Source organism: Pithys albifrons, chromosome Z, assembly GCF_047495875.1.
Source record: "Pithys albifrons albifrons isolate INPA30051 chromosome Z, PitAlb_v1, whole genome shotgun sequence".
In the NCBI taxonomy this organism is placed as follows: Eukaryota; Metazoa; Chordata; class Aves; order Passeriformes; family Thamnophilidae; genus Pithys; species Pithys albifrons.
In genome coordinates this window covers 42,322,615-42,337,459 of record NC_092497.1, presented here as the reverse complement: position 1 = coordinate 42,337,459, position 14,845 = coordinate 42,322,615, and the positions used below count along the sequence as shown (strand labels likewise).

General features: G+C 42.3%; 1 protein-coding gene across 5 annotated transcripts in view; it reads left to right on the top strand.

The window, feature by feature from the left end:
* Positions 1–1,065: 1,065 nt before the first annotated feature.
* The window catches only part of LPAR1 (lysophosphatidic acid receptor 1), a 69,340-nt gene continuing 55,560 nt past the window's right edge, over positions 1,066–14,845 (top strand). For 2 of the 5 annotated variants that reach the window (XM_071580859.1, XM_071580855.1), the window contains exon 1: positions 1,335–1,709. The gene's annotated coding sequence lies outside the window, so the exon portion shown is untranslated. Of the gene's footprint in view, positions 1,133–1,174; positions 1,201–1,334; positions 1,710–14,845 lie in introns of those variants that run through there. The other 3 variants (XM_071580858.1, XM_071580856.1, XM_071580857.1) reach the window with 3 other exon arrangements.

Below are 14,845 nucleotides of genomic sequence, written 5' to 3'. Positions count from 1 at the left end.
CTGGTGTTGTATGGGTGCAACAACAACAAAAATAAGGCATTTGACTGCTTCCTAAAGAGAAAGGTCCTCACCAGCTATGACAGCAAAAGATCTGCTCAGATGCTGGAAAACTTTATAGTAACAATCCCTGTGATGCAGCATATGTTGTCAGTAGCTATAGAAAACAGTGTCATCATTGTGTTGATGGTACACAGTCAAAGATCTGAGTTTGGGGAGAACTGTCTCTGCTGCTTTCTTCCTTGGGAAACACAGTAAGTACTTTAAGTGGGCTTGGTGTTTCATTACAGGTTTTTGTGCTGCTGGAGGTATTAATGGGTTGTATAACTGTAGGAAATCTCACTAAAAGTCTCTCTTATAAGGGCTAGAAACGCTTAGCCATTTCAGAAACTGAACGCTAAGTACTGTGCAACATGCTGTCTTTTCACTTGATGCATGTGCATGCAAAAGTGGCCTCTAGATGCTTCCGCAATCCAACGAAATCAGACTGTTTCACAGGAAAAACTGATGGAGTGTGTGGGGTGGAGAAGAAGTAATTTGAACCTGGTTTTGTATAATGAAATAACTTCTGAGTCTGAAAAACTATGTGTTGCGCAACCCTCTCTAACATTAAGGGTCTGGTGAATCTGTAAATTGACTATTCCTATGACTGGGGCTCCCAAACTGGTCTTGCCGACATCAGCAACAGATCCGAAACTTTCACAGGACGAGAAATGTGTCTCCTCCAGAAACACCTGCATACCACCGCCACGCAGCGTCAGCCCGAAACCCCACGGCTCTTTCCCTAGGCAGCCTCCGTGACTGCTCAAGGTCTCCCGCTGGAAGTGGACAGAGAGCTGGAACGTCGCCGCTCCTCCCGCCGCGCCGGGGGCCGCCGGCGGAGCGAGAACAGAGGCCGGTGGGGCGGAGCGGGCACACCTGGGCCCCCGCCCGGCGTAGGCGCGCAGGCGGAGCGGGGGTGGAGGGAGCCCGTTCCTCTTCGTCCCGTCCCGCTCTGTCCCTCCCCGTCCCACCCCTCATCCCTCCCTCCCTCCCTCCCTCCCTTCCTCTCTCCCTCCCTCCCTCCCTCCCTCCCTCGGTGCGCGCTGGCGGCGGCGCCGCGCTTCCTCCAGCCGCGCCCGCGCAGCCCCCGCAGGTAAGCGCAGCGCGGCAGGCCCGGGGGCGGAGCGGGGCGGCGGGTCCGCCGTCCCCGCCCGCGAAAAGGTGTCTGCTTCCCATTCCCCGAGGGCTCCGCGCCCACGGAACCTTCCCCCTTTCCCCCCCTTCCCCCCCCTTCCCCTTTTTTTTTTTTTTAATTTCGTGTTTCTGAACGTAGTCTGACTGCTGCGGCGCGCAGCGGTATGCGGGGCTGCGCGCGTTGGCGGGGGCCCCTCCGGGGAAAAGCTCCTTCGGGATGGGCTTAAGTGGGCTGCCGGCGTCGGGTCAGGCTGCTGTTCCTGCTGGACTAACGCCTCTGGGGTTGGCCTGGAATAAATGTTGGGCACTTGTTTGATTAAGGGATACTAACAGTACCAGCTTAGAGTCTGTCCTGATTTTTTTTTCCCTGTTTTGTGAAGTCTGTTGGGATTTTTTTTTATACCAATTAAGGCAGTGGAAAAAGTCCTAGTTAAAAAATGGTTGCCACCTCTCTCTCCTGACTTCCTCAGTCCTTTGGACGAAGAGCCTGCTAAAGTCGAATGGGAGAAGTCGGTGTGTCCATGGTGTTTACAAAGGTAAAGGACAGGGAGAAGATGAATGACAAGCACAAGAGTATGGAATATTAGAGAAAGACCGGGAGGGTGGGGAGTAGGAGGGAAGCTAGAGGACAAAAGCCATTCGCGAACTGAAGTGAGAAAGCAGAGGTGGAACCAGAGGGACCAAGTTTCTTCCTCTCACTTCTTTCTCTGTGCTCTTTTGAAATAGCTCCACAGTGAGAACCATTGCATAAAGCTGCTTTCTACAGAAGTATATAAAAAGTTTTCATCAGAAAAAATGTTGGAATGTCTAAATTTTATTTTTCTTGTGGATTGCTATGTGAAAAAAGCTCACACCTTCATGATTTCAGTTGTCTGTGAATAAAATAGAAGCTGCTTTTCAAAAAGAAAGGGGGGCCTTCTTTTATTTTTCCCCTCCTTATTTGCTGTAGGTTTGGGTTATTTTTTTAGTTGCTTTTTTGTTTGTTTCTTTGGGGGGCTCTTTTGTGACTTGATTTTTTTTGTTTGTGTTTTTTTGTTTGTTTGGGGGTTTTTTTCTGTTGCTTTGGGGGATTTTTTTGAAGTTTGAAGACAGAATAACTTGGGGCAGCCTCTGTAGGCAGCCTGTGTTTCTAAACTGTGGGGGAGTTGGGATAGCTGCAGTCTTTTTACTGCTAAAAACTGCTGCAACTCTTATCTTTTCAAAGAAAGGCTTTTACATGCTAAATCAGGGTTGGTGTGTGTACCATTTGGTCTAAAATGAATCACTCTCAGGTCTGAGAGTCATGTTTCAGTTTGGCAGCCAGGGATGTGTGCCATGCAGCCTGTTACTCTTGCAAGGATGGAGTATACTGTAGTACTAAAATAATATTTCTGGCAATTCCAGCAGTGGACAGGCATGAGTGAAACTGCCTTGCTGCTTGCTATTGCTGGCTATAGGCGTGCCGCATGTTTCTCCTTAACTGTTATGTGCTCTGACTTACAAAAGCAACTTGATAGACTTGTGTTTTACTGTTGTTTTGTATTAAATATGAGCCACACAAAATCAAATGCTTTCTGGCTCCCGAATAGATTGACACTGTCTCATCCTGTGCAGTTGTACATAAACTGTAGTTGTTTTCCCTTTTGTGCTGCAAATAACCAATGAATAATGTAGAAATACTCAGAAGCTGTTTCGTGATCCATATGCTGTTGTCCTTATCACTCCTTAATACAGATTGCACTAGTTAGACCCTTTGCTGCTGGAAGCCTTGTTCTGAGAACTTAGTAGTAACAGTGCTTGCTGGTTGGAGAGAGGAAAACACTGGCTGGTGTCTACTTTCTCTTCCTCCAGTCTTCAAAACAAATATTGAGGGTGGAAAGGTTAAAGAGCTTTTGAGACAAAACACATGGAACATGCAAAATCAAAGTAATGCTACACTGCATATGCAGATTTAATATTTGAACTCCACATGAGAGTAACAGACAATCTTATCACTGTATGTGAAGATACTTACGGTTGTGTGGTTTTTGTCAGAACTGTAACCTTATAATGAAAATATAATTCCTTGTCTGCTTAAAAATGGGAGAAAATAAAAAATATATCTTCAGCTTGGTCTTGTAATGTCACACAGTGAAACTATGTGGGGAATCCAGGAAAGGATTGAGGGTTGAAGAAAGTGTCTTGCTCTGAAGCAGAAAGTTAGGTAGTACTTACATGAGGTTAATTTTTATATCACTGTGACAAGCCCTTAGTAACATCTTAATGAAAACTTTGTACTTTCTCACTAGCTTCTCCATGTTGAGCTTGCTTTGTGTGATTTAGAGTTTTAAATCAAAAGGCAAGTATTTCTTCTGAGCAGCTTATTCCTTTGGGAGACCACCACCATATTCTCTTTGAGTACTCAAGAGCTGAAGCACTAGTTCTTGGAGGTGAGCTGCTTCATACAGATGTCAGAAGAGTGGCCTTTGAGCACCTCTAGGTGGTGACCTGCCTGCGCATGCTGAACGCTTACTGTGCCATTTGCTGTGTATCTGGCTTTTTATCATACGGATGCAGAGGAAATCCTAGTGCAGCTCTCTTGCCGTCAGGGCTGAATGGGGAACTCTGTCACAACCATCAGTCGTCACCTTGGGGGTGTCCAAGGACACATAGAAAAATTTGAGAGTGGTAACAGGTTGTACGGTAAGGCAGTTGTCCTTTTCACAGTCATTTTCCTCCCAATATTGGAATTTTCTACATTAGTGGGATTTCTTCCCTTTCAGAAAAAATGTGCATCTACTTTTAAGGAACACTTAAATTCAGTTTAAATTCATCTAAATTGAGCATTTGAACAGCAGCTTCTATGAGTAATACTATGGGAAAGGTGCATACAACTGTGTTATTGAAAGGAGGATAAAACAATCAATATTTGATCCCTCCAGCATCTTTAGTGTGTGGATTAGTTCTTTATATGTTGTGTGTTTGACTGCTTCATCTTTCACATGGCTTTTATTAATTTTTTTATCAGTTTAGTAGTGTGAAGAGGAAACAAACTTTTAAGAAAGTAGAACAGTGAGGTTATAAAAAAACAATGCGCAAAAATGAAGGCCTTATGAAAAGATTCTTTTTCCTTTTTTTTTCTTTTTCCATCTTCTTGTGTCTTTTTTTTTTAAGATTACTTTCCCTTTAGGTAAGGTTATCATTTGTGACCTTAGGATTTTTGATAATTTGAAGGGAGAACACTGCTCTACAGAAATCATCTGATCTACTTGATCATGAGGGACTTGAGGCAGCAATGGCTTAAACTAGAAGTGGTTATGTAGCATCCAGTGTGTATTTCTGACTTTTGTTTCCCATGTGTTGCAAGGTGATACTGTAGAAATATGGTACTCCTTGGTAGTGCAGGATTAGGGCTGAACTTACACATTTTGTATTTTTCATTCCACATGTTTTTCTTCATAGCTAATGCAGCCTATCAAGGTTTTATTCATGGCCCATAGATCTCAATGGTGAAATATGTATTGGCATTGAACGACTTTGGATCAGGTGCAAGGCTCTGACAGAAATATAAAGGTATTTCCAGGGCAGAGGAAAGCTCTGTCAAGGGAATAAGAGCTCTATTCTGCTTCCATTTCAGGGAACTTAAATTTTGGGTTTCTTCATTTGTATTTCAAGCTTAGTTTTTTTAAAACAAGTAGAAGCATTGCCTGTATGTTCTTTCATCTTCATTGACATAATGAAGCAAATGACAGTGAACATCTGAACATCTGGTGCTTTAATTTGATTTTTATTGAAGGTAGAGGAGAATTCTAAGTACCTGGGTTTATATATCCAGACCTCTCCTTCTCTCATCTGTTGTTTCTTGACTGCCTGACAGTCTTCCTGTACTCACAGGCTAATCAACCTGGCTTGCAAAATCTTGGTAATCGTTTGGTTGAAGATTGCATTCTAGGATCAATTTTTGTCTTTTAATGACTTGTATTTCTTACTCTTGAAAACATACTTTCTATCTGTGCAACATAGAGCACCAGTAAGGAAGAGTGCCTATGTACTGCTGCTGGTTTGAATAGTACATGTGTGCCCCCATCACACATGGCAACTCCATAAGCATTGCATTTCTCTGATGGGTCCTTGCTGAAGACCTTTTGAGGTAGTAATGGCATTATATTTCTCCACAGAGATACAGTAGCTTTGCTTGAATTAGAGCAAAGTGTCCAGAATTTCCTGACAGGCACAACCTGCATGTGTTTTTCTTAAACCTGGATCTGCTTCCTGCTGGATCTGGCTTCTTCTTAACCCAGATACTGTGACCAGTTATGTTAGTGCACATAAGGAGGGGAGCAGTGGCACATTTACCACAGGGTAAAGAATTACTTATTTAAAAGAAAGTGAATCTTCTCCCTCTGCATCTGGCAGACAAGAACAGCCACAGACTTGTGTGGCTGCTGTGGTTCAAGGAGTGCGGGTAAGGCATGCCTGCCCTTGCCAGCAGCACAGCCAGAGAGGGGGAACCAGATCATTCCTCCTCAAGCTACTCCCAAGATGAGTAGCCTGGACAGGGTCCTGGACTGACATACATAGAGAATGTTTTGCTTTCCAAATGCCTTGAAGATTGGTGCTGGTGGACTTTGTGATGGAGTATGACCTGGCTGTAACTCCTGCTGGCGAAACAGAGTTAAAGTTGTGCCTTGCTGTTTCCCATATATATTTTCAATGTGGTCTTATGCCAAGATAGTGGTAAATAGCGTGGGTTGGTGGCATGAAAAATGCCTTCAATTGCAAAAGTGGGAAGGCTGGATCTCTTTTAGAAGGAAATGTATTTTGGGAGCACAGGTACCGTATTGGGAGAGAACTGTATATACAGTTCTATGTCAACTGCATTATCTTTATTTTAGATTGATGTAACTTGAGAAACATTGGAAATCCTTTTTAATGTTTTTGTTTCAATGTGTCATACTGTATACAAAATTTGGAGGTGCTTTCCCTTTCTCTTTAAAAATATAAAGATGCTAAGTATGCAAGCCTAGTGTTATCTTTCTGTTTTTCCTTTGGACTGTAACTAAGAGGCGAACACCTCCTGAAATGGATTTTTGAAATTACTGGACAAAATGTCTGTGAGTTTGATAGCCGTATATGATGAACTTCAATTCTGTATGTCTTATGCTGTTGTATTGCAGACCTTTAGCCTTTTCTGTGGGAATTTACATCCCACAATGACCTTCTGAGTAGGGTGAAGTTCAGAGGTGCTCTATGCAGTATATAATTTCTTTGCCAGCTAGAAAATGTATTGTATAGTGCAGTGCTTGCAGGATCAAGTAAAAAAGCATTGGATTGATATCAAAGCCAAGATCTTCCTGTACAAAATGCTGAAGATTTTAAGAGTGGTTAAAATCTGGCAGAGGAAATGCATGCTGTTTTTCATTGTAAGCCCCTTATCCCTCCCTTACCCCTTCTTTTTAGGGAATGTCAAATATGAAATGGTGCAGGTACATTTCTTATGGGAGCAGAAACTTTTCTTAGAAGTTCTTTGGCCACTTGAGGATGATTGCTGTCACCCTGGATGGAAAAATACTTTTACAGCTAGGGCAGTATCTCTTTTTTATTGTGAAGAAGTTAGCTGCAGCTTACATAAAATAAAAAAATCAACATTGGATAAGTATTAATGCTTACTGCATAGAGAAATTTGTATATTATTTGAATGGGTGCATAACTATTTAAGGGCAGTGGACTTAATGTGAACTCCACTGAAGATTTAACAGATATCAGAGCAGTCAGGGAGATGCTGTACAGGTCACACCTATTTGTTAGGTGGTTATACTTCACCTTGTGTTTGCAGGAAAGAAGAAAGACTGATATACTCTCGGGAGGAAATAGCTACATAGCTTGTAAGTGTGGCAAGTGTTGTTTTGCCTGGTGCAAAGAGGTTTTGATAAAGGGTCTGTAGCCACTGGATTTCACTAAATGTTTAGTCATTGATAGTGCAGTCTGTTTTTGGCGTGTTGTTGTTGTCAGACCTGCAGGACAGTGTCCTGAAGCCTTGAGCTGTTGCTGGTGACAGAGTGAGGGAACTGGGATAGCATTACATAGCTGCAGTGTCAAAAGGGCAGTTTGCCTCCCTGTTCCCTACCCTTGCCAGGCTGAGGGTGTCCACAGCCAGGATACGGGTGCAGAAGAAAGACTTGAGTTTGTTTACTGCTTGTTTCCACATCAGCTTTGCTGGCACCAAGTGAGGTGGAAGGGCTGATCCTGGCCCTGGGAACACCACCTGTGGAACAGTTACTGTCCCTTCAGCTCACAGTGCAGAAGCCCAGCAAGTGGTGAGCACCTCCACTCTTCAACTGCTTTGGGGCACAGAGAAGCAAATTGTCAAGCATTCGTATCTGCTGAAGCTTCTGACCCTTGATTGGCTAGCTGGTGGCAGCAGAGCTCTGTGGAGTGCTGTAGGTTAGTACCTCAAACTAATGTCTATGTCAGGAGGTCACCTTGCCCCTGGAAGAAGTTGCTTTGTACTGGGAGGGACTGTGGTTGTCACTGTTGTGGTCAAGGCACAGTGTTCTTCCTGTTCAAGTGCCTGCATCAGGTGCTTACTGACTTTGTTGGTGGGTTTTGTTGTGGTTACTGTGTTTTTTCCAGTGTCTTAGTGTAGCAGTGAGGTCACTTCTTGAGTCCTACCATTTTTAAAGTTTTGTGTTTATGTTACTAGCCATTTTCACAGTTACTTATAACTGAATATGACGTAGTAGCAAAGTTTGGAGGTGTGTATGAGTGTTTGCTGTTCTAGCTGGACACTTCTGAGCTCTTTTATTGACACTCCAACTAATAGAAGTAAGTTGTTCATTTTTTGTGCATGATTTAGTTGCTGTTTCCATGCCTATTGTGACAGGCGTGTTTTCAGTGATTCCCTGTAGAGACTGGATCAGTAGTTTTACATGATACATACAGTTGTGAGATGAGTTACAGTGAGAAGATGTTGCTTTCATGTGGTACTGAAGCTGTAATGTTCAATGTAGAGGGGAAATGTGACTACAATGCCTCAAGTTGTGCTTACAGGATTGAATTTTGTAGGACGTTTCTATATTTGCTTGCAAGATTTGGACACTTAAAACTAATTTTTCAGGGACCTAGAATAGATTCAGATCGATAAGGATAAACTTGCCAATCCCAAAAGAGTGTGAAGCATAGTAAATTTTGTATTAATACTGTGTTGTATGTCACTGACTATTGCACTTGGACGATGTCTTTGCAAATGCAAACACAGCTCTGCTGTCTGATTGGCAAATTATTGGCACAGGAGAATAGCTTGAATTCTTTGGGTCCTTGCAGAGAATGTCTCCAGACAGTCCTGTTGTCCAGATGAACAAGCCGAGGTAGTAAGAACATGTTGTCCTATATGCCACAGTAACACCTAGGATGTACACAGTCATGTTTAAGCATATGTTGACTATCCACATAATGATTAGATTCGATCAAGGAGCAAAGCCTTGGCTCTCTGTTTCAGGATTCCTTGGTGTTCAGCTGCTTCTATCCACATGTCCCCCAATTTACCACTACACTCTTGCAGACACAAGTCCAGTGCTTTAACAGGCCACTACTCCCTCATTTCTCTTGTCAAAAGTGCGGGATTCACCAGTTGTTTTCCTGAGATGTTGCAGTGGGGCAGGCAACATCAGGGAAATGGATGTCTGGAAAGGTATCCAATATTCAAGGAGTATTGTCCTGAATGTGACTTGTACTTGATAGATAACACCATAAATATTTATCAAAGTTTATTAGTTTTTCCTTTTCCTTCCTATCCCTCCCAAAATATGGCAGACATGGAAAGCAATTCTGTGCACGTAAGCCAGGGTGCCTTTGACCTGCCCTGAGTATGGATTTTGCACAGGGCGTTGAGAGCTGTCCCAATGTGACTGGCAATGCATCAGTATAATTTTGTTCCTCCTAAAGCCTTGAACAGAACTAGCGAAAACTTAACCTCAAAGCAGTGTATTTCCCTGTATAGAAATCTTGCAAACTAGAGAAGACTTTTCTGAATTAATCTGTTTGCTCCCCTAGTCTTTTAGCTTCTCTTTTATAGCAGCTGCAGTGTCCTATTTCAAATGCCCAGTGCAAGTGGGACTGGAAGCTGATTGAGACTTCAGGATATTAATGTGATCAAAGTAATTCTGGTATTTAGTGAATAGACTTAAAATAGGTCTCTAGAATTACTGCAATTTGCAAATAGTTGGTAGGAATAGCATAGCTTAGTGTCTCCTTCTCTGAAAAATACACTGTGTTTTCTGTTCCCTGCCTTGGATTGCTTAAGTTTCACATGCAAAAGCATCATAAGAGGTTCAGCCTAAAGGAAAAAATTCAGAGGGAGATGTGCAAGCTGATGACAACCTGATGACAGGAGGGAATTACATGATTATAGAACATATAAATGCCTTAAAACTCATATGTCTGAATGAACACTTCTGCTGTGATCCTGCATGTTTCCATCCTCAGCATCTCCTCCGCAAAGTTTCTTATGAAGAGTAGCTAGTTACCCTGATTTTAGTGACAAAGTTCTGTTTGAGAGACTTGTTTATAGATTTTCAGTTCTTTTCCCCAAGTTGTTCTTAATATGCTGTGAAGACTCTGTGAAGGGACCCTTGGTATCCTTTTTGTGGAATAAGAGTTGCTTTTTCCTCCAGAAGAGTAGCTTAAAAATGCAGGAAAGGCTTTGGCAATGAAGCTGCACCCTGCTCCTTTGTAGTTCATCATTGCCAGGCATGTGGAAAAGGAGAGAGAAAATGCTGACTTACCTCAGAGCTACCAAGATGAGGTGACATTTCTCGGTTGATAGAAAATTCAAATGTGAAGCTGCTGTGCATTTGCCTCCTGCTATTGTGCCAGAAGTCATTCTGTGCCATGTATGTCCTGCTGACTGTTCCTCTTGAGGTTTAATTAACTTTTCCCCCTCCAGACACTGTAAGTGGGGTCTTCTGCTGGTATAAGCTGTGTCTCCACTAGAGGGGGATGCCAGTATAGCCTTATTAGTATACTTTGAGTTTTGATAAGTTTTAATGCTTCTTTCTTCTTCCTGGTTGACAGTGTTGCCTGTTGGGTTTAGTGGAATATCCTTGGAAGAAGGCTGCTGCAGGACTAAAGGCAGCAGCTTCCCAAGTAATAGGCATTGGGTTTCTCCAAAAACACTGTCAGTTCTGCCAGCATGCCAGGATGCATTTTTGTATAGAATCATAGAATGATATTGATTGGAAGGGACCTTAAGAATCATCTGGTTCCCCACACCTTGCCACAGACAGGAACATGTTGCACTAGACTATGCAACATAACTTTGAACAATTTCAGGTATGGGACATCTACAGCTTCTCTGGACAACTTATTCCAGTGCCTCACTACCCTCACAGTAAAGAATTCATTCCTAATACCTAGCCTAAATCTACCCTTTTTCAGGGTTAATTATCCCTTGCTCAGTCACTACATACCTTTGTAAAAAGTTTCTTTACATGTTTTCTTATAAGTCTTCCTTAGGTACTGGAAGATCTCCCTGGAGCCTTCTCTTCTCCAGGCTGAACAACCCCAACTCTCTCTGTCTTTCCAGCAGAGGTCCTCCAGCCTTCTGATCATTTCTGTAGCCCTCCTCTGGACTCACTCCAACAGGTCTATATCCTTCTGCTGTTGAGGACTCCAGAGCTGGACACAGTACTCTGGGTGAGATCTCCCAAGAGTGGAGTAGAGAGGGGTATGAGGATGGCTGACCTAAGAGAGGCTGCTGAGTTTTGGGAGACTGGAAATCAGAACCAGCATGTCTAAACCTTGTCAGGGAGGAGAGTAGCTGTGCCTGGGCCTCAGGCTTTGGTGTCATGGACACAGCTGGTGTGTACAATTGTGGGATGCCTAAAAAATCTGTTTTGTGGGTGGATTTCAGTACGTTCTCCTTTTGTGGCCTGGATCCCTTGAACTTCTTAGTTTATTTCTGTGGTCGTGAAGAAAGAGTCTTAGTGGTTCCTAAGTAATGCTTTATGGCTTATGCTTTTGTTACAAACTGTCTTAAGGAGGCTTTGAAGTGTGTGTTTAATGTTTGTACCCATGCTAATGTGCACAAAGTTCCAAGGGGAGAGCTTGAGGCAAACTACTGTTTAGTTTTGATTTTTTTTTTCTTTAAGAATAATCCCAGTTGCACTTTTGTCCAATAGGATTGCTTTTTCTCATTTCTTACTCTTGAGAAGAGGTGGAAGAGATGTGTATTTGGAAAGTGGTGAGACAAACTAGATAGTGCTTAGACACTAACCTTTGTCATCATATGTGTTAGAATATGGTTTCTTTTGTTTTTGTTCTGCTTTTACATCAACTGCATTCTGCATCCTGCCTTTTTTGTTTTCCCCTTGCATTTGTGGCATCTTCCAAATACTCTGATTGAAATATTTATTGTTTCTGTTTGGCATTGTATATATTAAGGACCTAGTCAGAGGAGTTGAATCATCACTGAAGTACGGTGTGAATTTACAACAGCCTACTTAATTCATGTGACCTCTTGAATGCACTAAAAGCTTGTCTGCTAAACACAGCTCAGAGTTAATCCAAGTCAATTCTTAAAGTGAATTAGTCAAGCTGTGTGCTAATCCTCTGTGTTTACCTGCTTGTTCAGATAGGCAGCAGCCTAAATTCCTTTAAATTTCACTTGATAATTCAAAGAGGAGGGGTCAAAGGGAAAGGTGATGAAGTCTTGATTTTTTTTCTTCATCTGTCTCCTTTCAGGTCATATTTCAGTATTGCTTTGCATATATAAATCTTGAATTCATGGAATGATCAGCGTGACCTAACTGAGACCAAAACCTAGTACTCTGCTGCAGTTCTTTACTAAGCGTCCCTGACAGCTACGTCTGCTCCCAGGATATTTTGGGGAGGATGTTATTTTCTGATCATCCATAATAGCTGTTCCACAAAAAGTCCAACTGGTTGAGTTGGGATGCTGTAGACAGTGGGGAATATGGTGCATACTGTGAGGATGAGGAAGTTCTACCAAGAAACTGGTAGCCAGCCCTGATTTTACAGCATGGACTTAGAAATTCTGGCTGTGTTTTTCTGAGCACACCAGAGACTTGCATGATGGGCAAGAAGTAATTCCTATTCATTTGTCAACGTTAGGATTTTTGTTGTCTTGAGCTATTGGGTTTGTTCCCCTTCCATCATGACAAGATCAAAGGTAAGATCTATTTCTGGGTCACTGCTGTCCATCAGATAAGTTTGTTTGTGGCCTTGGGAAAAAGCAGTGATGTGAGAATGGGGAATTTAAACCCTGTCATTAAGGTAATTCTTTCTTATTGTCAATTCTAAGTTCTTTCAAACTTCATTCAGGTTAACTATGCAAAATACAGCACTGCAGGGATTGCCTGGAGATCAGCCAGTTGAAATTATGCAGATGTTACATAAATATTTCCAAAGAAGCATGATTTATTTCTGGTTTGAGAGGTTGATAAAACAGTCACTGTGTCTGCATTGGTGCTGGTCTGAACCATGGTAACCTATTGCCTTGGTGTCTGGTGGGTTTTTGGTGGGGGTGGGGAGAATAGTTGGCAAATTTCTATTTCAGATAAAGTAAATTAAACTCCTGTTTGCACACCATTGGTCATGGTGCATGTATATCTATATTGGGGTAGTGCATTTGTAATTTGGGATTTCGGGTTTGGCAAGCTTAGTTGTAGACTTCCTTTGTTTCAGTGTTTTCAGATTAATGTATTTTGTGGTGGTTCATTCTGCCTGAAGGTTGAACATCTGTTTTGTGGATGCTGGGGGAAGAAGGAAGTATTTGCTTTAGGGCTGGCCCCCCTCAATGCTGTTTAGAGAATTGTGACATTTTGTTATCATCCAGATGTTTTTCTTTATGTCTAGTGAAAGGATATTGCCCGAATGGTTAAATACAAACTTGTTTCAGAAGAGTACCAGCATACTACTACTTTTTTGAGTCTAAACAAAAGGTCGGGTTGAAAAATGGAATCTGTTGCTGATTCATAGAAGTGTTGAATTGTATCCCTTTGTTATGTCTTCTTGGAAACAAATGTTAGAATTCTGGTTTTCAGTTGCTGAGAAGACAAGTTCTTGATACTTTTCCTGCTGAGGTGTGATAGCTGGAGTAAAGCATCCTGATGCCTTATATAGTGATATATACCTTGATAGAATCATAGTCATTGAATGATTGGATTGAAGGAGACCTTCATGATTATTTAGTTCCAAGCCCCCCTGCCATGGACAAGGACACTTTTCCCTAGACTAGGTTGCTGAGAGCTCCATTCAACCTGGCCTTTAACACTTCCAGTGATGGGACATCCACAGCCCAGGCAATGTAGGCCAGTGCCTCACCACCCTCACAGTAAAGAATTTCTTTTCAATTCCTAATTTAAATCTGCACTCTTTCAGTTTGAAGCCATTTCCCTTCTGTCACTATATGCTATTGTAAAAAGTCCCTCTCCATCTTTCTTGCACATTCCCCTCATGTACTGGAAGGCCCTAATTAAGTCACTCCAAAACCTTCACTTTTTCAGGCTGAACAATCCCAATTCTCTCGGCCCTTCCTCATGGGAGTGGTGCTCCATCCCACTAATCAATCTGGTGGCCTTCTCTGGACTTGCTCCAACATTTCGCTCTCCTTCCTTTGCTGGGGACCCCAGAGCTGGACTCAGCACTCCAAGTGGGATCTCACCAGTAGAGGGGCAGAATCCCCTCCCTTGACTTGCTGGCCAAGCTGCTTTTTATGCAGACCAGAATGCACTTGACTTTCTGGGCTGCACGTGCACATTGCTGGCTCATGTCCAATCTCTCACCCACCAACACCCCCAAATCCTTCTTGTCAGGACTCCTCTTGATCTGTTGATCCCCCAGATGTATCGATGCTGGGGATTGCCCTGACCCATGTAGAGCACCTTGCACTTGGTCTTGTTAAACCTCATGAGATTCCCATGGGGCCACTTCTTGATCTTGTCCAGGTCTCTCCAGATGGCATCCCATCCTTCAGTTGTGTCAGCTACATGACTCAACTTGATATCAGCTGGAAATTTGCTGAGGGTGCATTCATCCCTATGTCATTAGTAAAGATGAGACAAGAAGCTTTGCCCACTGTTGTCTTCTTTAATGATATTGATGAGTAAGCAAAATAGTGATGAGAGTGTACTAAGAGTCAAGTTTTGTCAACCACCACTGCTAGGCAATGCCTCTGTCTTGACTCAGTGTTGTGAAAAATGCTTCTTGCAATCCAAGTGTTCAGAATAATTTAATGAGCAGATCCTTGCTCTCTCTGTTTTTTTCTTTTTTTTTTAATAATAATGGAAGAGGACAAAAGCATGCACCATACTTACTTCTTTTACATAGAGATGCACACAATGCTGGCAACAGTTGATGATGTAATTTAAATGACAAGCACTCCATGGTGACTTTGAACTTTTCTCCCCTTTACTTCTTCAAATTTCATGTCTGTCAATTCTGATAAACAATTTTAAAAGAGTTTCAGAAACTATTTTGAAATTACTTCTTTTAGAAGTATTTAGTACTATAGAAGTCAGTACCATGAAAGTATGTATTTAAAAACATAGTCATATGACAGCGGCTTCATTGTGGTTTGTGGTGTGAGAGACCATCCGTGTTGCAGTAACTTGTTTACATGAGTCTGAGCATATTGGTGTTGTTTTCCAGCAGTTGGTGTCTAGCTATGTTTAATCTTTTTAATTTGTGGTGTTTC